Source organism: Manacus vitellinus, unplaced genomic scaffold (genome assembly GCF_001715985.3).
Source record: "Manacus vitellinus isolate BGI_N305 unplaced genomic scaffold, ASM171598v3 scaffold_12_pilon, whole genome shotgun sequence".
Lineage (NCBI taxonomy): Eukaryota > Metazoa > Chordata > Aves > Passeriformes > Pipridae > Manacus > Manacus vitellinus.
In genome coordinates, this window is record NW_021938949.1 from 12,561,561 (window position 1) to 12,585,248 (window position 23,688).

At 41.2% G+C, this 23,688-nt stretch overlaps 1 protein-coding gene across 1 annotated transcript in view; it reads left to right on the forward strand.

Moving 5' to 3' along the window:
• SHISA9 (shisa family member 9) overlaps window positions 1-23,688 on the forward strand; it is a 169,813-nt gene that overhangs the window by 105,117 nt on the left and 41,008 nt on the right. The gene's annotated exons all lie outside the window — the stretch shown is intronic.

The window sequence follows — 23,688 nt, forward strand, 5'->3', positions numbered from 1 at the left end:
ATTTCTTAGGACTCTGCACTGCTCTGTGTCAGAGACATTTTGGGATAGAGCAGAGCTTTGAGAAGATGCCAATGTACTGAAGGGGTTTAGAAGCAAGAAATCAAAACATTACAATAACTGCAGCAAGGTGGTTCCTGTGCAACAAATCAATAACGAAAATATTTAAGCCAGAATTTTCCAAACCACAGCAACTGATGAGCTCCTTTTCTTCCCCTAGAGCTGGAAGAGGTCCAAGAAAGTCCAAGTGTATTACTTCCATTTTCTACACTGGAGCATCAGATTGAAATTCAATCTGATGGGAAAGAGGAAAGGATTTATTTTAGAAATGGGCATAAAAGAAAAAACTTCAGTGCCTTTCTTTTTTTCAGCTTAATGACCAACATGTGGTCAAATCTGCTTCTTTGTTCTCTGTCCCCCATTTGAATAAACAACCTCCTCCCCACCATAAAACTTGGACAGAATCTCACCCTGAGCTGCTGAGCTGACCAGTACAAACACAGTCTGCTCTAGGGAATCCGTGATGTGATCAAGTTTTTGTTGCTACCTGATGATAAGATTTCAGTTTCATCACTTACTATATTTATTTCATAGGACTTCTATGGGATTTAATATTATTGCTTGCTCAGCTGCAGCAAGTGATGGCAAAAGATTTACTTCAAAATTCTCTTGTATCATTTAAAGAACTTTAATAGTGCAGTAATTTCTGCATCATGACCTGAGTTGACCATGGTATTGAAATTCATAAGGGAAAAGTAGAAGCAGTTTGTTGTATATGGAATAATGACAGTTAAAGTTTAACCAGAATTGAGTTAGATCTGGGGACTTTAAAATGAATCTGGCCACCACAGGACATGCATATTTATGCCCTTTGAAGACTAGTTGGTGTTGCTAACTTGAGTGTCTTCTACTCAAAAAAAAAAAGAAGAATTTTCTGGGAGGAGGTCAAAATGTTTCCATGCAATGCTGAACAGTTGAAATTATGGCATTTTCCCCAGAGAGTGTGGTTATTCATGGATTTGTTCAAGCAAAGGACAAATACATTATTTCCAAAATCTTTGTGAAAAACTCAGTCTGATGAGAAATCTCAGGATTCAGTTTTTCCTTTGTAAATGACACATTTTAAAATGAGAAGCTAAACTCTATTTGTCAAAATCTGAATGAGTGACTGCACTTAAAATGTTTTAAAAATGTGAAAATGTGGAGGCAATATAGCTAATGAACCATGTGAAAGCATTTGACAGATCTCAGTTACTTACTGCTGTTTCTTTGGAAGAAAAAAAGAGGTGTTGTCAGGACTGATATACTTGAATAATAGTGGCATTTGTATAGATTTCTTTTTGCATTTCTCAAGCTGTGTTTTATTTTTAAATCTAATGTTATATAAAAGTATTTTAATTATCAGATTTTTGGGGTTTATATCACTGATTGGAAATTACTTCATATAACTAATGTGGCCAACTCATCCCATACACTGTGGTACTATGCCCTCACTGTCTTATGGGACTTGAAAAATTACCTCCAGAATTGTGAGCTAAACATTAGAGCTTTTAAGAGGTTGTGCCAGTTTTCTTTAAAATTAAATACTAGTGAAAATACTTATTTAAAATGTTTCTGAATAAGAATAATGGGGTGAAATTAAGATTAGGGTTAAAGCAAAGGTGTAAGAAAAAAAGTAGGAGTGTTCCTTGAAAACATCCACCAAGGAAATGAAAAACAAATCCCACCTTTATAAAACTACTTGATAATATAGTGAATTTATAACACGTGGGATGGGAACAGTACAAGAACACTATAATGGGCAAATGCTGCAGTTCAACAATTACACAAAAGATTTTTGCTACCAGTTCTTCAGGATTTTAACTGGAACAGAAGTGTTTTTGTTAAATTGCATTGTGAACAGGACAGGACTAAACCTCATGGAATGAAAACATTCATTAAGACTTCATGGAAACATTGCAAAAAGCATAGCAAACACCCATGGAAATATAACAGCTGCAGTAAAACTGTGAAGTCCACTAAGTGCAAGTCCTGAGGCTTGTGCTACTGATTCACCCCAAAAACTCTGAGTACAAGGATCACACATGATATAATTGCCCTCTGAGAGTCTCTGAAGGTATTACAATAGATTTACTGGACCAACACACACGTCACAGTTACAGTTATTTAATTTCCCAAGCGAGCTCGAGCAGAGCATTCTTATTTGAATAACACTGACAACTTGGAGCTCTAAAAGCTTAGGAGTCATGCAGTGATTTACCTGGGAAACTCAGTTAAAAAGAGTGATTGAAATTTATAGTCAAAACAGTACTGCAGCCAGCTCTGATAGATCCTGAAGGTGTACTGCGTTGTGCTTTGGGCTCAGATCTGGTAAAAAAAGAAGCATGCCAATAGTCCTGTTCTTATTCAGGTCAGTGATTAGAATTATGGCATAATTCAGGTCAGAATAACCTTGAGAGGTCTAACCCTGTGCTCAGAGCAAGGTGAACCTGAATCAATTTGCTCAAGGCCTTGTCCAGTCAAATTCTGAGCTCCCTCCAATTATGGGGATTTCACAACTTCTCTGGGCATTCTCTTACACTACATCTCTAGCAGGGAAGTTTTTGTTTCCTAAGCAGAATATCTCATGTTACAACTTGCATTCATTACCTTTGCTCTATTGTTTTTCTCCCCTGAAGAGTTTGGCTCCATGTTCTCTCCATCAGAGAGCTGAACACCCCCTCTTACTCTTTTTTTCCTGAGCTGAACAAACCCATTCCATTCTCTCAGGCTCTCCTCACAGGCTCCTGACCACTTTGGTGGCCCACCACTGCATTCACTAGGTCAGCATCTTCTGTGTATTGGGGAGGCTCAAACTCTACATGGTAATCCAGCTGTACCTTACAGAGTGTGAAACACAGAGGAATAACCACTTTTAGAACCTGTGAAAGTCACTGCATCCGTCACAGATTCGCAGGGAGGGCTCCTGCAGCCAGGCCTATGGTGCTTATTGAACAGGAGAGTTGGTGCAGGAGTTTTTGCCTTTTGTCACTGAGCAACAGAATGAGGAGACTGCAACAGAGGAAATAAAAAGGCTCAAGGTCTGACTTCTGAAACAGATTCCTCTGCAGGAAAACCGGAAGGTCAGAGCTACAACTGCTTCTCAGCTCTGACACCTGGGGTGGAATTCATTTCCTAAACATAGGCATCACTTATAATTTTAGACACCTTACAGTGGCTCACACAGCCTCTTGAGCTTGGCAGGTCGACAAAGGCTTATAAGACCTTTGTCTTTCTAGGAAGGCAGCTGGAGGCAAGGCAGGAAACCCTTAATGTGAGAAATGGTGTCTGCAGTGGCACCTGTGGGTACTGCCATGGGCTGACCAGGCAGGGAGGCTGCACAGACCCACTCACTGAGGACACACACTTGGACCACGAGCAGCAGCTCCAGCTGCTCTGAGCAGCTTTGCCTTTGGCACATCCCCAGTGCAGGCCATGGTGTGGAACGTGGGCAGCACATCACATTAACTGCGAGCACAGACATGTGAGAAACCCCACAGCTCTATAAAGGACATCAAAGGTGCAACCCACGGTTCCCTGCTCACAGCAAACATCACAGCTACTCACTCCAGCAGAGAGAGGAAAAGGAGGGGAATGGCTCGGTCCTAACAGAGATGTTTGGCTTCTTTTCTCTCGCCTTGAAAGGGCTGGTGTAAGAGGGACACTGCCAGCTTGGGAATTCAGCTCTCTCAGCTGAGCCCATGGCCCCAAGCCAGGCCTGTGTGTCTTGCACGTTCAGCACTGCTCCAGAACCACATCCTGAAAAGAGTAGCTCATAAGTGCCTTTGACATTTGCCTTTCACAGTGATGTAAGTACTCTGACTATTTGAGTTGCTACTTTTTATGCTGCTTTAAATGACAGTAGTATCAGAACTGTGCTCTGAATACATCAATTTACGAGAGAATGTTACCTCAGTAAAATGAAGACTTCAGAAGGGTGTACAGCAGTCTAAAAATAGTTATTTATTCTGTACATTTACTCTGTGTTACTTATTGTTTATACTCAGTTCAATACACAGTTTACAAAGGGTGACTCATACTAAACAGTGATACGATGTCTCACAGTCTACACATTCCTGAATAAAGCTCCACCTATTGAAAAGCTAAGCAATAAATATAAACTCAGAGACAGAAAATAAAAACTGACCCCCTTTCCTCTACGTCCAACCAGGGAGCTTTCCCTGAGCAACCACTTGATAACTTCAGAGTGGAATACAGAAGTCACAAAGGTGGTATAGACAGATGAGAGAACAGAAAGTGCATCACATATTTATCTGATTGCCACATGATAACCATTTTCACAAGTACATCTCAAGGGAAGCATTTGCATTGTTTGACTCTTAATCCCTTTTGTACAATACCTACACCGATTTTTTTTTTCAATTGCACAAAAATTAATGTTTTGCGAGCATTTTAATTTCAGAGTTTTAGTCACTTTGAAAAAGACTTTAAATCAGCTTAAGTCACTTCCTGAATATATTTTTAGGATAGTAAAGCTGAACAGAAAGCTGTATCACAATGCAGAAGACAGGAATGTGATCATAACAACTTTCCAGAATTAACGATGCAGCCTATAATGGGTATTATGTGACTATGGTGCTCTGTCACTCCTGGAGAGATACACAAGTAGAATTCTAAAGGCACTGAGTTCTAGATGGTTCTATATAAATTTTGAGTCTGGTAGACGTGATGTTTATTTCTTAATCCAGCAGACATTCCTGCAGTGACAGTCCTTCACCAGCCAATGCCTCTCTCCTGAAGGCATTAGCAAACAGTGCTTCTCCCTTAGCCAGAATGTGTAACTATCTGTTTAGGTGAAGCTGCAGACATTTTGATTTCCCTGGCAGGATCATATTCAAACTCAGCATCTTTTTCAAACAAAACATTCAACAAACAAAACATGAGGGCCGTGACACGATTAAAAAAAAAGACAAAGATCAATGAAACTCCTGAGAGTTTCAGTCCCTTCACTTCACTTAGTTAATAGGTTTATTAAAACCCCTTCCATCTGAACAGTTGTCTCTCTGAGGTTTCTAGTCATTACTGAGTCACATCATATTAGAGCTTACAAAATGCCTAGGAAGGGATTTTAAAACTTTATTAATCTCCTGGTCCCATCTTTGCCATATTACAGAGGTGTTTAGGGACCGGCAGTCTGCAATAAAATACAGAACTGGGAGACTGCAGCAAGTTACACTTGTTAAATCTCATCCTTTGCGTTTTGTAACATGCTGGAACACAGTAATGAAAAAGTAGTTAGAGAAATTACATTTAACCTAGGAAGCATGCTGTCCATTCCAATCCTGCAGGAAATTCAGTGTGAGGCATTGGTAGAGCTGCTTTTCCAGAGCAGTGAAAAAACCAGGAGACATTTCTCCTGGCTTTCCTTCTTCATGTCTCAACTATTTGTTCCTGTTGTCAACAAAGTGCATCCAACATATTTAGGTGGTGCATATAGAGAAGCACATGGATGCAAAGAGTGCAAAGAATCCCTTCTCCCTCTTTCTGCCCATCACAGGAGAACTAATACCAGGAACAAATCCAGTAAATCTTTGTCTACTGTATGCCTCCTGATCTACTGGGCAAGAATGCATTTTCTTTTTTCCATTTCTTCCAATCCAAATCTGAGACACACAGCCCTATGTTTTCAAGTGAATACTCAGTAAAAGCTCAGCAACAGTTAGAAGCAAAATACATGAGTTTCACTATTCCTGGACCCAGTCTTATTCCAAATCCTGATATTATTCTTCTCTTTCCTCCACATAAGACATAGTCAACTTTTAGCTGTGAATGAGTTATAAGCACCAAATGGACAGATTAGGCTGCTATTCCCTAAGCAGATGCACTTACAAACTCTACTGACCTTTGACAAGGAAATGGATTTTGCTAAGCCACCAGTTACTGCACTCCTTGTGCTCAGAGACACAATAAAGCTGCAATTTGCCTCCTAGAGTTTTGTCAGGAGCTGCTGCAGAATGTCAGGCTGCAGGGCTGTGGTCAATGAACTCCAGCCCATCCTCCCCTTGCTTTGTTACAGGAGCTGCAAATCTTGCTCTACAGAGGTTGAGGAAATGTACTTTTTTGAACCTAAATAGTGGGAAGTTAGTCAAGCACATAATTCTTCCCAAAGAGCACAGTGACTATCACAGCAGTGGTACTATAGGAAACACCAAGTGATTTCAGTCAAGGAAAGTGAAAGAAAGTATTTCAAAACTCAAACCACAGAAAATCTGACTGCTGGCACTAACTGCAGCAGCGTGGAAATTGTATACAGGTATTGTTTTACTCCTGCTTAAAGCATCTTCCATTTTCTTAGCAAATCTAGAGTGGTTTTGACTTCTCTGCTACTTGAAAAGCTCTTTTTTTTTTTTTACATTTGTGATACTTACTCAGTTAAATACTGGCAAAAAGAACAGTGAGACAACAGTGAAAGAGCAAATGTTTACTAGACTTGGTACGAGGCTGCTTGACCTCTTCCTCCCTTATGGCTTTATTGCTTTGCTTATTGCTGTCCCATACCTCTCCTATATCACCTTTTGCCTTCCAAGAATTTCCAGTGATCCCACAGATAATCCCACTAACACTTGGCAATACTGATCTTGAACTCAGACCCCTTTCCAGGGGCTGTTCAGTTCCAGTTCAGCTGCAAACTTCTCTATTGCACCCTTAAGCCTGAGCAGCTATTTTTAACCTTAAGGAAATAAATGAACATGGGAACAGCACAGGTTAGGTGTGCTAGAACCACATGAGATCTGTTGTTAGTTACATTTGTTTCACTTTTTCCTGTAGCATTTCTTATTCTGTTATTTAAACATTCCACAGACAAATTAGCTCTGCACAGTGAACTTGGGGCTCTTGGCTTCCTGCGCTCTTTTGTTCTCCAATTCATCTGTCTCAGAGTTCTCTACCAGCACCAGTCACCATAGAAACTGAGCACGTTTCAGTGATTATGTTGGGTGTATTATATAAACTTCAGATATAGTAAGAAAGCTTTATGAAAGGTCTGCAAGTGGGCCTTGAAGATGATCAGCATCTGAAAGTCTGTTCCACAGTGAGCCCAGTCTTCTGTGTCCCTGTTATCTCAGGCTTGTCAACCACCGGGACTGGCTCAAGCCCTGCTGGTGTGGTAAAGTGGGATTTGCTGCAGTAGCTAAACCTGCTGGTCACACAGAAGATTGATATCAGAGACAAGAGAAGTGGCTGGGAGCCAGTAGTTGGATCAGAACACAAGGTGGGATATGGAAAACTATCTTAAGAAGACATCTGGCCCCTGCCTGCTCTGGAAAAGACTGCAGCATCAGCAGAGAGGGAGCTGCATTTGTCAGGATGAGTAGTGCTGTGACTGTCACCAGCATGGTGACAATCCTAAAAAAGGTATTTTCTCGGTGAACATGGGGAAAGCAGCTGCCCCAGCAGTGTTGCTGCTGTTTCTGTTGTCACAGTTGCTCTCAGGGTGAAAGCAGATCTGAGGCACTCAGGACAGCTCTGCTCTGAGTGAGCAGCAGCTCTTTGCTGCTGATACAGAAGCTCTGAAGGTCAGGCAGGCTGGGCTGGTATTCTCACTCCTACCCCCACTCAGGAGGACTTTTATGGTGATGTCCATGCTACAGCTTCAGTTCAGCAAGGTGTTTAGGCACATGCTTGACTAAGCAGATGACTAATACCACCAACTTCAGGCTCTTCAATGAAAAAAAGCCACAAAGGACCCAGCTCTGCTATTCTTACCAACCTGCCCAAAGTATTTGCTTGCTGAGAACGATGGTGTAACAACAAAACAAATACTGATGTGAATATTAATTGTGCAGTCAGGCACAAGAACTGCATGGATGGGCAATTCCATCTGCTCTGCCAGGACCCTGATGCTGCACATAGGTGCTGCATTCCTGCAACTTGGCAAAAGCTGTAGGAGTAACACAGCTGCTCATATATTTCAGCTTAACAAAAACAGATAATCTCAAGACTATTATTAAAGTAATTTGAAGTGGATGTAAAAGCAATGCTTAATTAATGAGAATGATTCAGTGTGTACTTTTGTGGAATACCAGTCTATACTTATTTTTGAACCATAAGAGGAAAAATGTCAGAGTTGAGAAGTATGTTGCTTAATTCCTCCTGTATGGAATATATTATTTAGAACAACAGGAAGATGGAGACAGAAAAATATATATAAGTAAGAATATATGCCAGTGTTCTCTGGTCAGGCACATCAAACTCTCCCACAACAGGTGTAGGAACACCAAGCTGATGTGCTCCAAATCTTTTATGAGAAGATGATTCCACATGGGACATTTTAACATTTTCAAGAAATATTTTGTCTTGCACCAACAGCTTTGATTTTTTTTAATATCTTCTCTACATAGCCAGTTTTCCTGAGACCACTATTGTGTGAGCCAAGAAAATGCTTCACAAACATTAAGACCAGAGGAAATAATTAAAAATTTTTTTCCCCTCAACTACTAATTCCTAACAAATTACACAAAAGTTCCATTTCACATGACATGCTAGTCCTGCCATCAGCATTTATGTCCTTCTCTGGGTCAGAATTTGGCTGGCTGCAAGTGAGAAATAGGATTCTAAGCACAGTAGTGAAAGAATTAAATACAGAATGAAAGGATAGTATTTTAGTGCAGAATCCAAATTATTCTAAGGTAAACAAATTCTCTTTGTGACCATTAAACGTGCATTTGAAATCTCATTGGTAATTAGTCACGTTACACACACACTAACCATTTTACAAAATAAAATATCTTGGGGAGTTACACATTTTGATCATTCCTATTAGTGAAAGCCGTTAACATTCTAAGCAGCTGAATTCAAATATATGTCTCCAGGGAAGAAGGTACTTCAGATATAGGTTGATAAATTATCCCAACACGCAGCAAAACAACCAGCCCTGGGTGCAAAACGCTGCTAGATCAGTATCTGACATCCCTTTTGCATGGGCACACCGACCTCACAAGATCTAGGGCAATGGAAAATGAGAGCCAGCACGTGCCCTTAGCACACTGTGCTCACCAGGACAGCCCCCAGCATCTCCCACAGCAAACACAGCACTGCAATGGCAAGCACTGAGGAGGACTCTTCTGGTGGCAGCAGTAAAAGGGCTGAAGAGCTCCCCCAGACACCCGTGGGACAGTGACAGCCTTGCCACGGCTCCAAAGGCACAGCAGCCTTTGCTCAGCGGTTCCTGGCAGGGAGGGGGCTCTGGGAAGGGTGAGGGAAGGGCACTGGGGGGGGAATGGCACCATCAGCCCACAGAAGAACGGGCCATCCTGACAGGAGCCAGGACACCTCACTGCAGCTGTGGCTCTCCCACTTATATTTTGGGTGAAACTCCTGGTGCACAGTCCCAGCTGTTCCCCCCGTGCTGGGAAAAGGGGTGATATCAAAAGTTACAGCTGGGTGAGCTAATCCTTCTGGGTGCTTTTCCAAATGGGAGGTGAAGCAATAGCTGGGGAACTGTCCACTGTTTCCTCTAGAGATGGAGGAAGCAGAAGGAAGCCTCTCCTTTTTTGCTTTCCTTGTATCCCTCATTCTCCAGTGTGTGAGATGGGGTGAGGCAGTTTCAACTTAAATTGGACCTTACACTGAATCCCAATGCGATTGTCAGCGAACACAGCAATAAATTCCTTCTAACAGAATAAGTAGGCTTCAGATGCCTGTTTGAGTGCAACGAGCCCCCCAACCTGCCTGCAGGAGTTAGCACTGCACAAGTTACGGTGACGTGGACTCCAGTCTGCCACAACAAACTACTGCAACCACTGAGGCAGATAAAACCAGCTTGTTTACAGCTCGTGGAGGTCTAGTGCATAAAACAACCCCAACAACTTTTGATTTATACTGCAAGTTGGATATCATATATTTGATATAAACACTGAGGCAAAAACATTGGATGCTTTAGAATCACCTTTTCAAATACAACCAACTATGAAGTACTTTTAGCAATTCAGGAAAAAATTCAGAACCATAGACACAGACTTTTACAACAGATCTGTATGAGTGCTACTGATATTGTAACCTTAAAAATACTTTCCTAAGCCTACTTGTTTCATCCTACTAAGTGCCTAGCAATGATTTCTTGACCCTCTTTTTTTCCTTTATTTGCACTTCGAAGTTAACTGCATTGACAATATCATTACAGGTAACCAGCAGCTTTAAGGATGCAACATCTCTTGTGCAGACATTAATCAGCAGGAAACAGGCAGCAGATGCTATTTGGTCAATATGCAGAAGATGGACAGCTGCCTTCAGCAGAGAGAATAACTGTCTGTGTTACAAAGGAGTGCTTATAGGGCCTGAAAAAGGATCAAGAGAAAGTAAAAAATCAAAGCAGGATGAAGACAAAATTGTAGAAAGCCTCCATCTCTTTGTCTGTGTAAGGGAAGATGTAGGTCACTATACAAAACTCTGGTGGAAAAAGAGTGAGGAATGAAAAGAATGGAGATGCAAGGCACGGAGACTGGGTGCTGGCAATGCAAATCATCTGAGAATTCAATGAGGCTGAATTTCCTTTAACAACATGGAGAATCCTCTGCATTATGCATTGGGAGACAGAGGGAAGCACAGGGCATAATTCAATTGTACAGTCCAAAGCAGAATAAAGCAACTAGAGTGAGTTTATTGATCTAAAGAGAAAGATAAAGCAGTAGGTGTAGATAGAAACATTTCTCTTTGTTGGTATGATGAATCCAACACATTTACTGACCATCCCACTTAAAGACCCTCTTCATTATCATCCTAACACCATTCTCCTCACACTCCTTACTCACTTTGATGCAAGGCACTCTAGAAGCACAAAACACAAGGAAATGTTGATATCACTTTTATGCAATTCAAGAGCCTTTTTATTTGTCTGCCTAATAGGAGGGACTGATTCTCCATTCTTGTTGATGAAGAAAAGGAACAGTAAATGCACATTGCTGAGCAGCAGTACATTTGACACTCCTGGTTAGAAAGCACGATGCAATAGGGTTATTGATGAGTCCCTCTGGGTTTAGAAATCTTTTAGAACCTCTCTTTTTTGAGTGAAACAGCTCAAAACACAATCTAGTTGCTTGCCCAGACATTTTATCAGTGTTTAAGTGCAAGTCCACTTTTGACAGCATTTTGTCTGCCAAGAGTGCCTGTGTCATATGATTCACTAGACAGGAGACAAAAGAAACTTGTCAAAGGACAATGTCAGTGCTTTCTGAGCCATAAAACTCAGTCCTCTCAACAACCTGAACCCAGAGCTCCCAAAACTCTTCCAAGAAACAAATAAAAAATCATTTGCCATTGAATCAAAGCTTGATGGGATTGCCAGAGAGAGTCTGCAAAGTAGAGAAGCTAAATAAGATCAGAAGTTCACAATTAGGCAAGGATGAACACAGCTCACTAGGGTTAAGCTGATTTGCTGCTGTCTTCCTTATCATAGCAGGATTCTCATCACAAAAAATAACCTCATTAGGTAGAGCTCAAAAAAAGAAAAAAGAATAAAGCAATATTCTATTTTTAAAAAGGGAAATGACTCAACAAAGAAGAATAAATCAATGATCGTGTGATAGGCTGAAGGTATTTTGTACAAGAACTTGTGACAGTATGCAGCACATAAAGCACCTGTGGGAACACACATAAGATTTACATGTACTGGAAAGTGATAAAGAAAAGGGCAAAATAATATAAGTGAAAGACAGAAGCAGTGCTGGAAGGTGCAATTCTTGTGGACACCTTGTGATTGATGTCCTGACATCAAAACCAGGTCCAAAGTTAGTGTTTCATCTACAGTCTCATTTTTCCTGTGCTTTACACTGCAGGGGTTCCCACTGATACAGTGGAGGTTTAGTTTCTGCCACTAAAAGGTAACTCCTTAGCACAGAGATGAAGTCCAACAGAGGGTGCTGCCCTAACCCACGGGTCCCTGGGATGGAAACATGCACCAAATGGGGAGTGCTGGGTTGGACCCATCAGGAAAGGGGTGACTCTGCCATCAGTATACAAGGTTTTGTCCTGCCATTCCTGTGCAACCCTGTATTTGCCTTTAGGGCATTGTCTCTACTGGGGAGTACAGTAGGTGAGTTATAACTGATAAGGATGGAACTTCACAAATAATTTTGCCCTTTTAAGCACAGGTGACCTGCCCTCATCCTCATCACTTTCTCCTCTCCCCAGTGTTGCTCTTATAAAACAAAATAAAACAAAACTAAACATACAAACAAAAAAAACCCTCTGAAAACCTGAGAATTTCATGGACCATTTTACTCTATGGACCCCCAAACAGTTGCATCTGAGCTGCTGGGAAGCTGTATCGTAGCAGGACAAATAAGAGACTGGCAAAGAATGGGAGCACCTGAAAAAGGCTTTAGTTGCAATAAGAGTTGCAAGAAAACGTACAAAGATGTGAACAGAATTTTACTTTATCTTTTTTTTTCTCTGCTGAGATGAATTATAATAGAAGTGAAAAGATGAACAGGTGAGAACTTCAATTGTGGCAGAATGCAAGTATTTGAAAATTGAATGAGGGGAAACAGGTAATTACAGTCCTTGTGCATTAGCTGTGACAGCTCCTTAATGGTAACACACAGCTCAGGGTGCAGAAACAAGGGCAAAGAACCCAGGTGTGAATATTGCTAGAGAGAGAAATGCTTCAGAAAACACATGCATCAGTCAACTATTTGCTCAGAACAGATGTATTTCCCACCAAGCCCTCCAAAAGCCCAGTTTGGTTCTCAGAACAGATACAGGAGAGAATTTGCTTTCTCAGAAATTGATGGGAATCTGGACATTTTGTTTCAGAAGTTCTGTGAAGCCTGAACAAACTTTTCTGAGTGCTACTGAGGAGCAGTATTACAACTGTTAGGAGTGCTAAAGTTTCTGGTTGCTAAGATGCACTGACCTCTCTTGGGGAGCACACTGATTATCTGATGTGTCTTTCAGAAAAGCAAGAATGCAAAACAGCTATTTGGAAATTAATATACAGTCCCTTCTGTGAAGAAGTCTCAGATTGAAGTAGTTATAGCCTACTAGATAAATACCATCCTCAAATGGGCATCAAAACCAAATCTGAGGAAATTTGCCACTTATTTCTGTCACCTATAAAATATATGATCTTGGTAATTTATGTGGATTGTAAGTCTTCTACCACCACTTAAGATAGCTATGCTTGGCAGCTAATAGCATTTGGGGAGCAGTTTATGCACCTTCTGTATCAATGTTATGAAATTTGTAAAGCAGATGGAGTCTCTCTGCTGCTGCAACTTAAATACCCCTGTGTCCCTTATTTGTCAAATACACACACTGCACAAACATCCTGATTGCCTCTGTCATCAAGGAAATCAATAATATCCCGAGTTCTCAGCCAGAGCCCTTCTCAATCTTATTTCTGTGACAGAGGCACATGCTCACAGGGTCACTGGCAGGTGCTCCAGCATCCTACAGGTGAACAAATTTGCTCAATGGAACATTTGCCAAGGAACATTTTCAATAACAAGATCATATGAACAAAGAGAGGAAACACTGTGGTTTTACTGTAAATTTGGGTAGCTGAGCAAATGAGATGAAGGTCCAATAGGCGAGTATATTGCCATTTTATGTGCACAGCTCTGTTGCTTCTTGATGGCTCTGCTCTCCACAGCAGGGCTTAAGATTTCCCAGTTGACTTTACTGCTATACTTAACGTACTAAATATAGAGAATACTTGACTCAGATTTGTAGAGTGGCAGTGCACTATTTCTCACAAGACACCCATGCTAGCAAATCCAGTTCATGCCCTGGAGTAAAGTCATGCAATGTGTGTGGGGATGGAACCCTGGCCCTGCCCACGGGGTTCTCCCCTGGTGCCCAGCAATGTTTGGAGGGACACAGAGCAGGGACAGGGTCCCCACCCAGATACCCCCAGCAACTGTCCCCAGGGACACTCTTATTCCATTATGTGAAATTTCCCTAATCTAATTCCAGTAATGACATTTCCAACATTTCTAATTGTATAATTATCCACTAGACTAGTGACAGGGGAGGGTTGTTTTTAATTGGATGGTAACTTTTGGGGGATTTATTTAATTCTGATTAACATTTCTCACTATAGTAAATATAGGTTTACTGAAGCAGTTGGTTTTTCCTTCCTTGGAGAGCTGAGTGTTCTGCCTCCCTAATTCCACCTCCTAGAGATCCCCAGTAGGTGTTTCATGTTCTTTTTGGGAGGGAACACCAGGCAAGTTATTCTACTTCACACATTCCCTTTGGGATGTAACAATATGGACTGGCCAGGGAGGTAATTTCTGCTCCTTGGGAATCTTGAGAATAGTTTGTTCTACCTTGCTTTGGTTGGAGCAGCACAGAAAGGAGTAGCACTGCAATGACACTCTTTGATACATATTTCTAAGAAGAAACCCTTATTGTGGTAGAGGGATATGTATGGGAAGTACTCTAATCCCAAGAATTTGCAGGATTACATGTTTGCTTTTGACATCAGGCCCATGAACTCTGGCCTGTTTCACACCTCTGGACCTATGCAGCCAGTAAAACCCCTCTATAACTGTGAGCATGAGATATGATTCTTTACTGACATAAATTTTTTCATTCAAAAAAGAAAAAATAGTTCTTAAAAGAACTTAAAACTTGCCACAGCCTTCTCTTAATTATAAATTAATTTTTTTTTCTTTTTTTTCCTGAGGAAGTTTCAATGAAACAAGCATTATATCTAAGCTTCTTTTGCTTTTCAACTGTGGTGATATCAAAACACACTAAACCACTGGTGTATCTTTAACAAGTTGTAGCACTTTGCTGGTCTGTACTTTTCTTTAAAAATGACATGAAAAAGAAAATATTAATGTCTTGCTTGAAGCAGTTACCATGCATTAACAAAATCACAATTCCAAAGGACTCCTTTGTTAAAGCACCTTTAGGGAGTGCAGGTGGTTAACAAGGTAACAACAAGGTTTTTCAGATTTGGGCTCTGTTGGAGCAGGAGTGTTGATTCTGTGTTAGCTGGAAAAACACTACATAAATACGTATATATATATATATATATATGGCAAAAGTGACAACAAAATACAAGAGATGCCCATAAAGTAACATATGTGATATTTTTGTGCTTTTCCTAATTCAACTGATAAAAAGAAAGGTGATCATAAAAAAATGTAGCCATTAATTCAAGCACATAAGCGTAGAACATTCTGCAAAAAAGAGCTTTAGCTCCAACAATACTGTTCCTCCTGTCCATCCATTTCTCCAGTAAAGAAGGAAAACTCTTCATAACTTCAAAAACAATTGTCATATTGTAGGCTGTTATATTAATTGTTATTTCTTTGTTAAAGTCTAGCTACTTGAAAGCACTTGTAAAGTTATGTACCAAAAGGTAATGTAACCATAACTCAGGAAATAAGTTCTGCTAGGAATTGTAAAAGCCAATATTCACTCAGATAACCAGCACTGCTCTGGGATTCAGGGTGGGATATTTGCTCATAGGAGCACAGAGCTTGAAGGCTTCCAGGGCACTTGGAGGGAGTGGTGACAGAGCCACTCTGAAGCTGAAGATCAGCTGTGCAAACACACTGCAGACAAATCCCTCTCCCACACAATCACTGCTTGATCAAAACTGTGAATCAACCTCTGACCACTGACACAGCAGAAGGGCCTAGTTTTTGTGTTCCTAGTTTGTTTGTACTCAGCTTAGGGGAACTGATAACACATCTGTCTACCTGTGAAACAAGGTACTTTTTCTAAAAATAATGCAAAATCCACAAAACACTTTTCCTAACTCAGGGAACCAATACTCAGCATACAACTGTAGGTACTTCAATACTGACACCCATCTCTCCAACACAAAATATATGTTTCCCAATAACAGATTCCAAAAGAGCAGCAGGGCTTTCCTCTCCTTTCAACCTGTACTACTGTGGATAATTTCTAGCCTAGAATAGGTGAGGATGGCTCACCATTTCCTGATCTGGTCAAGTACTTCTTAAGCTCTTATGAATTATTTAGCAGGGGTTTAAAAATTAAAGCATCTTTGCTTTTCTAGCCTAGCAGACACCTGACTGTAGCGTGCCACTGACAAGCAGGAGCTGAAGCAGAGCTGAGGTAGCTGCCCTTGTGGAGGAGCTCACCCTGTGCAGTGCAGAGGCTGCCAGGAGGATGAATGGCACCAGTGGGTCAGTCCCTGCTGGGAGGGCTGGGGCCATAACCCACCTGTGCTTGCAGCACTTTGTGGCCTGTGTGTTTTCATCTTCCCAGCTTCCCCTACCCCTCTGTAGAAGTCATTAATAACGGCTGGGAAGGCTGCTAGCTTTGCTTTTCTCCTCTTTTGGTAGGAAGAGGAAAGATTCACAAGGAGCAAAGGTCAGTCAGCTGGGGCACTTCTTGCTTTTAAGCAGCAAGTATTTTCACATCCTTCCATCCAAGTACATAAAGCAGCAGCCAGACTTAAGCAATTAAGCTTCATTTCAGAAGTAGTTAGGTGGTTCAGAAAGAAAGAGGTTATCTGAAAGAGTGCCTGTGGACCTGCCCTAGAAACATACCCACAGACTATCACACAACAGAGAACTATAAAAATACGTGGATTTTTGTCAGAACTTTCCCTTTGACATATAGTAAAGAGAAATTAGGTAAACAGTTTACAAAGAAAACAAATTTAAGAGAAAACAGTGAAGAATAAAGAGGAGAGATACCTGGTTTATAAACTGCCTGTTCCAAAGTGAATCCAACAGTTGTCCTCTTTTAAAATCTGGTTTGGTTGAAGCACATTGCCATCATCCTGCCCCTCTGCAGTCTTGGTCTGTGAATAAGCACACACATAAAAAACTATATTTCTCACTCTCCCCTTTTCTGACAGCCAGAAGAGTTTGTTTTTTATTTCAGAAAAGGTAGCATATTGTTTAATGCTGAATCTTATTAAATACTTTGCAAGAGAAAAACTGAACTGAGTTTGAAGCTGAAAAGATAAAAGTTAAATTTTAGAAAAAATGCAGGTTTTACACAACATGTATTAATGGGGAGGGGAAAGGTTGGTCACACATTGACATACCCAGTTCCATAACCAAGATAACCTGATCTTAGATAAAGGAACACTGTGCTAGAACACACCCATGGAATTCCAAAGAATGTATCTTTTTAGTTTGGCTAAGACCAAGTGATGCATAAAAGTATAATGATATGAGCCTAAGAGCCTTTCCCAATGGAAAAACTCATAGAACACCTCCCCCATACAGTCACTCATCCTACCAAGGAAAAGCAAAAACTCTTGTTTAGCACATCTTTGTCGTCATTCTGCAATATTTCTGTATATAGTAGCAAGAATCAAGGCTGCTATTTTTTCCTTTACGATGACACCAGCTTGGAAACTCATCTCTGTTCAAGCCAAGACTCTCCAGCAACATGCATAAGTGATTTCTCTGGGGTGATACAACAGACACCAGAATTGACAAAGAACCTGTTCAAGCTGTACTTGGGAATTGATACCTAGCTGTGCCAAAAGGAGAGAAACATGGTCCAGAAGGAATGTGAGAACAGAATCTGAGATCCCTTGGGCTGCTGCCGTGAGTTGAGCCCACTCTGTGTGAGCACCAAGCAGGTTGTGCTGGGAGAGTCCATGTTTCCACTGCAGTCTCAGGTAGGAAATGGAAATTTCCCACCACTGAACTAGTTACAAATGCAGCAAACCAAACCTTGCACTACAGCATCCTGGTCAATATGAAATAACTGTGGATGTCAACAGAACTGTACCTGATACTAGAGGTGGGAGTATTTGACTCTGATTGCTTTAGAAGAACCTCAGTAACAGAAGGAGCTCAGACACAGAAAAGGAGCTTCATGAGAGAGCACTGTTCAGTGAGCCTTTTTAATATTTAAGGACATTTCTTTCCTGGAATAATTTCTCAGGACTTCTGTTTGGTTTTCAGGTTTTGCAATAGAAAGCTCCCTATCTTTTCCAAGCCTCAAACTGTTCCTAATTTTCTGCTGTGGGCCAGGCAGTGCAATAAAAATGGACAAACCCTTTTGTGTACAGCTGAGTATAGGGCAGAAGAGCTGCACTTTTCCCCAACATGCCTTCCTGACCCTAGAGAAGGAATCCACACCAACTCCATGCCCAGTGGTGGCAGAAATGGGGCAGGCAGAGCACTTACCCAAGGATTAAAGCTGGGTAATGCTTCCAGGCACATACATATGCTTTTGCTGAAAAGTAAGATGCTCTCTAACATTGTTTGTCCTCTTTTAACTTCAGCAAAATGTAGGTGTTACAGGGGAACATTTTCAAGGAGCGAATGAGTTGTGCCAATGAATCTCAATTATTTGCTAATGAGATGTGTGATTCCTAAGTACCATTTTGAAAATGTACCTCACACTGTTTGAATGTACCCCTGTGTTCTCTAAGGGTGAGGCAGTTCCCCTGAACCTTGAAATGAGCTGGCAGAAGGAATGTTTTCCTTCATGCTTTCTGGGAAAAACCTGAATCACAGAGAGCTACACCAAAGTAACAAGCAGTGTAGGCAGGGAATGATTATAATGGTGTGAGGCTGAAAACTTTATTTTAGACTCCTCAGTAATTGCAACAAAAAGAGAATCTCGCTGACATGAGGCAGAGAAAAGGCAAAAGTGAATGTGCTGCCATTGATGTGTTTTTAAATGGAATGGACAGTTCAGAAATGGAATGGTTGTGCACAGCTGGCAAAGCATGGCCAGAAAAATAATCACAGAAAAAAGGGAAGGGGAGGGGAGAGTGAGGGACAGAGAAAGAGAGGAAGATTACAAGTAAAATCACCACAATGGAAATGCAGCTTTGAAATGTAGGAGCACTAAGGTGGAAGACACACGATCACAGAAAAGATAATTAAAGGAGCTAGAAATAGAATAGAACAAAAATAAAGTAATATTACTAAGCAATCTGACAAAAATTATTACTTTGCTTATTGGTTAAGTGGGTTTGCATAGTAAATATAGTTGAAACATTTTGGCCTTGCAATACTAGAAAAAGCCAACAGCACCTGGAAGCTCAATGTGGCTGCTATCCACTTCATTCAAAGCATCTTCTCTTCTGAGGTGTCACTGTTGCTAAAACAGCATGCCCAAAAATGGTAGCAATCACAGGAAAAGTGAGAGGTCTAATAATTAATAGCAGTGATGTAATTACATGATGTCTGTTTCTTCAGTAAGAACTAAAATGTCACCAGGAACAAAGGCTTTGCAATAGACTGTTTAAAGGAGTTAAATAAGTTGAAAAAAGTGTGCTTAGAAAGAAACTTCTGAATATAAGCTTCAGGGGTAACTGTAGATGGCTAGAACAATTTCTTCAGTACCTGCACTACCCCAAGCACTTCCTACTTCTGAACACATCCTCTCTCCTGGAGACCTCCAGTTGGCTTTGGAGGTTACCCTGAAGTTTTCCAGAATCATCAAGAGAGATTTTGGGAAGTGAAGCTCAAGCATCATCAGATTTGAAGGTATTTGGGGGGTGAGGGCAAGATACCCAAAGGAATCTCTCTCTCTGAAATTACAGCTTCCTTTCAGACTCTGGTACATCATCATGTCAGCCTCATGCCAGTTCCCCACTCAAAGTTGGTCTAGAGCACTGTAACTCTGTTAGAGAAACAGAATTGCTGGGAAACTTGTCTCCTCTAATTCACATTAGTCCAAATCTGCCCACACAGTAAAATTAAGTAATGATATGTTTTTAAATTGCATGAAAGGGAAAAAAAAATTCAAAGTTGCACTTGTGAATTTGGAGATGATAAATGCAGTAGATTAAAATGAAAATATATTTATCCTCATCTGTTTGCCATTTGCTAGTTGTTCTCGCACGTGTAACTTGTCCTGACAGAAATCTGCAAAACCAAATTCATGCCTGTTTTCTCACAGTACCCTTTTTGAAAACAAATAACTATCTGTAGGGTTAGCTCTGTCCCTAGGGCTGATTAGGAGTTAAACTATGCTGAGAAGTTATGTTGGTAAATTACAGCTATTGTATGCTATTAAATATCCATTACCAGGATAAGCTGCTTCCTACCACATATTTATTAAGGTTAATTTACAAGGTGTATTGAAGGCATTACTGAACATTTAAAAAATGTTAATAGCTACAATTACTAATAAATCATCCTGACAACAAAAAAGTCCCTCCTGTTCTTCAGTAGGACCACAAAGTTCATTAAGTCTTCCCAATGAAACTCTGACAGAAGCAGCATTAGTGTTTTTCAGCTCTTGCACTGAAACAGAATGGTCTCAACTGCACAGGGATGCTGGACAGTCTCAGTAAGGTAATTTTCCTATATATAATGTGCTAAAGGGTCTCTGCCCTATGTCTGGCTGCCACTTCTGCCTGCATTTGGTGGTATTTACTGCCTTCCACATTCCCAGTTCGTATTTGTGGAAGAGGGGAAACCAGCCTGAAGGAAAGGCCTCCAGAAGTCAGCTGACAAGTAATGGCTTAGGAAATTCCAATGTCAAAGGTAGAAACTCCATTGTCAGAGCAGCTTTTCAGTGTTTATTCAACTTACACATGATGATTTGAGGACACGGATGACTCTGCCTTTTTGTCATTTACAAGCAACCCCCCAACACCTACGATAGCTGTTCACAAGAAAACACAATGTCAGGGAGCTATTTTTTCATTTTCCTGCTCATTTTATTCTTCCTTTATTGCTGTGACCTTTGAAAAACATTATTTGTGTGGTTTTCATTGGATCCTTCATGAGTTGTCTTCTCATCTGCTTCTCTTTCCTTCCTATTTCCTTCTAACTCTCTACACAACATTGTCAGTGGGTGCATTCCTCTGATTTCTCTGTTGGCCTTCCCTCAAAACATATTTTCCTAACATTTGGTTCTCTATTAGCCCATGTCCCTTAACACACTAGCAACATGATTAATCAGCTACTGATCTTTTTCTCCTGCTCCCTTTACTAAAATATTTGGAAGCCTACTCTCTGCTGCCCTGGTGACTCCTCTCCAGCTTGGGGCTGGCAGCTCGAGTTGTTCTTCCTACGGTAATTCATCTTCTTGCTTTCCATGCACAGTTACTGACAAATCAATCAAACTCCTACAGCTGAATTTAGCAGAGGCCTCGGACTGCAAGTTACACTATTTCAAATTGTATCAAGAAGGGACATGCAAAAAAGAGATAGAGCTGTTCTCTCATTTTGTTTAAATGGAAAAACCTATTTATTTAAGTCTAAAATTGCCTGTCAATCAGACTCATACTTAATAGAAATACCACCGTTTCTTTGGTGTAGTAATACCCAAATTTACCACTAAATTTTTGAAGGGTCTGTGTATAAAGATGAATCCCTGGGATGAAAGCATGGTTATCATAAGTTTGTTAAAAAACTGGTTATAAACATCAGCACAATTAGGGAGTGTGCTGACTACCAGCACATTATGTAAATATGGAAAAAGAATTACATTTTAGGTGGGATGATTATGATAGGTGACAATATGTTTCCTTTCTTGTCATCAGTCAAGTCAAACTAGCAGGGAATTCAACATATTACACTGTAATATTAGTACACTAGCATTAAGAAACCATTAAATAAAAATATTTCTCTGAGGTATTAATTAGAGAGGCTTTGGTTTATGCTCAGAAACATTTTTATACCTTTTTCAGAAAGGTCATTTCATGAAGAGTTGAATGCTTGCAATTCTGGGTGTAAAAACCTGCCACTAAGGGGGAAAGAAGCTAAATGGAAAAAAAAAAAAAGAAAGAAAAAGGTACTTTTCATCAGCCCTTATACAATGTTTCTTCAAATATACAGCATGAGGAAGAAATAAATGCAATTCTTCCCTGCCTCCTATCAGCTATTTGTAAGGACAAAACTATGATCTCTGAGAGACATAGGAGCCTTCTGCTCTTTCCAGGCATTCCCAGTGCCCCAGCAGCCACGGAGAAGCTGCATTTCCTTCCTTCCCCAGGGCAGCCACTGGAGCTGGGCAGCCAGGCAGGGACAGAGGACCTGGTGTAGGACCAGTGTCTCCTCTGGGGCTTCCCCAAAGCCCTCCTGTGCTCCCTGTGCTGCCTGCAGTGGTGCTGCACAGCTCCCTGCTCTGCCAGCCTTCCCTTGCTCCTTTTAAAGACAAGTGGAGGAAGGGAATTGAGCAAAATGTAGTTCCACATCACTGCAACAGGTACAATACTTGTTACTGTGCCTCTGACCCCACCAAAATAACTCTCACACTCGTTTTCTTGTGAACGCCAGCTGAAGAAAAAGCCCAGCTGGCTCCCTTCCCACTCAGCCACCCAGTCTGTGCATCACTGAACCAATTTGCTCCAGCAGACTGAATCACCCTCCCAATGCCCTGGGTGAGCCACGAGTGATCCCCAGCCTTGAACAGGCCCCTCTGCCACTGCTGTGCTTGTGGTGGGATGTGAGGATCCAAGTGGCTCTGGAGCCACGTAGCCCAGGGCTAGGAGGAACCTGGTAATCCCCTGCTCTGCTCCCCAGAACTCTGCCTCTGCCTCTGGGGAGCAGAGTTCTGCCAAAATACAACACATCCATCTGCTGGTTCATCCCAGCCCTCCTGGGCTTTCCCATGGGCTGCTCTGTGGCACGAGGATGGAGTTCTCTTCCAACCATCCATCTAAGCACAGTCACTGCTCCCTGTGTCTGCAAAGAACTCCTGTGGGCCTGGGGCAGAAAAGCTGCTCTGGTCCAGGGGATGCCAGTCAAAATATACTGAGAACATCTATACAACGTGCAGCTAAAACCCACTCACCACGGGGGCTCTGTGTTCACTCCATCCACAGGAGAGAACCCCACTCACCCCTGGGGCACAGCTGGTGCATTTTCACACTACGGAACAGAACAGGGAGGAACTTTGAGCTACCAACAAAGCACAGCACTTGGGGATTCAGTGCCACTCCTCCCTGCCTCACTGTGTCCCATCTCCAGGGTAACACTGTTTCAGAACAGCACATTGTTTCAGAGCAACTCCCTGCAGGACATGTAAGTCCAGCTGTAAACAACCTCTGCTGCCTCTGCGGTGTGGCCACCACAGAAGCAGTGCTACATTAGCTCCAGAAAAGTAATAAAGTTTAATGATCCAGTTATGCCTTTCTCTTTTATGAAATATAAAACCAGGTTTTTATAAAGACAAAGTACTTTCTCACCTACATAAGCATTCTTTGGAAAAGAACCGACAATAAGTAGAACTAGAAAACTAGATTCAGAAAATCCCCTTCTAGTTTAGAATATTCCTCATGACATTTTTTCTTGATGATTATTGTCATTATTTGTTTCTAATAACAACAGAGTCCTGACATGCCCTTTCACACATTTTCAAGCAGTAAAACTTAATTTGAAATATTTAGTTTCTTTCATATTTATCTTTGTCATTCTCTGCTTGGAAGAGGCCTGGCTGGTCTGAGGGCTTACAGTATCAGACAGTCTGTCACTCCTCATGTTTCCTTCCTTTGTCACAATTTAATATATTTTGTCCCACTAGCTGCCATGAATTAGGAGCTCAATTTGATTGGAAAGGAGTCCAAATTGGTAAGCAAGTGGCATTACATAATGACCAGCTACAGCTGGAGTCTGGATTGCTCCTGTTATTGAGCTCTATAGGTAATAAATGTTTTCTTATTACATCTCATCCCCTTGACTGCAGCGAGCAGCAGTCGACACTGGTGTTGCTTATAAGCATATAGATCAAAGGTGTTCTTCTCACTCCTGGTTACATGTTTGGGTGTGTGCA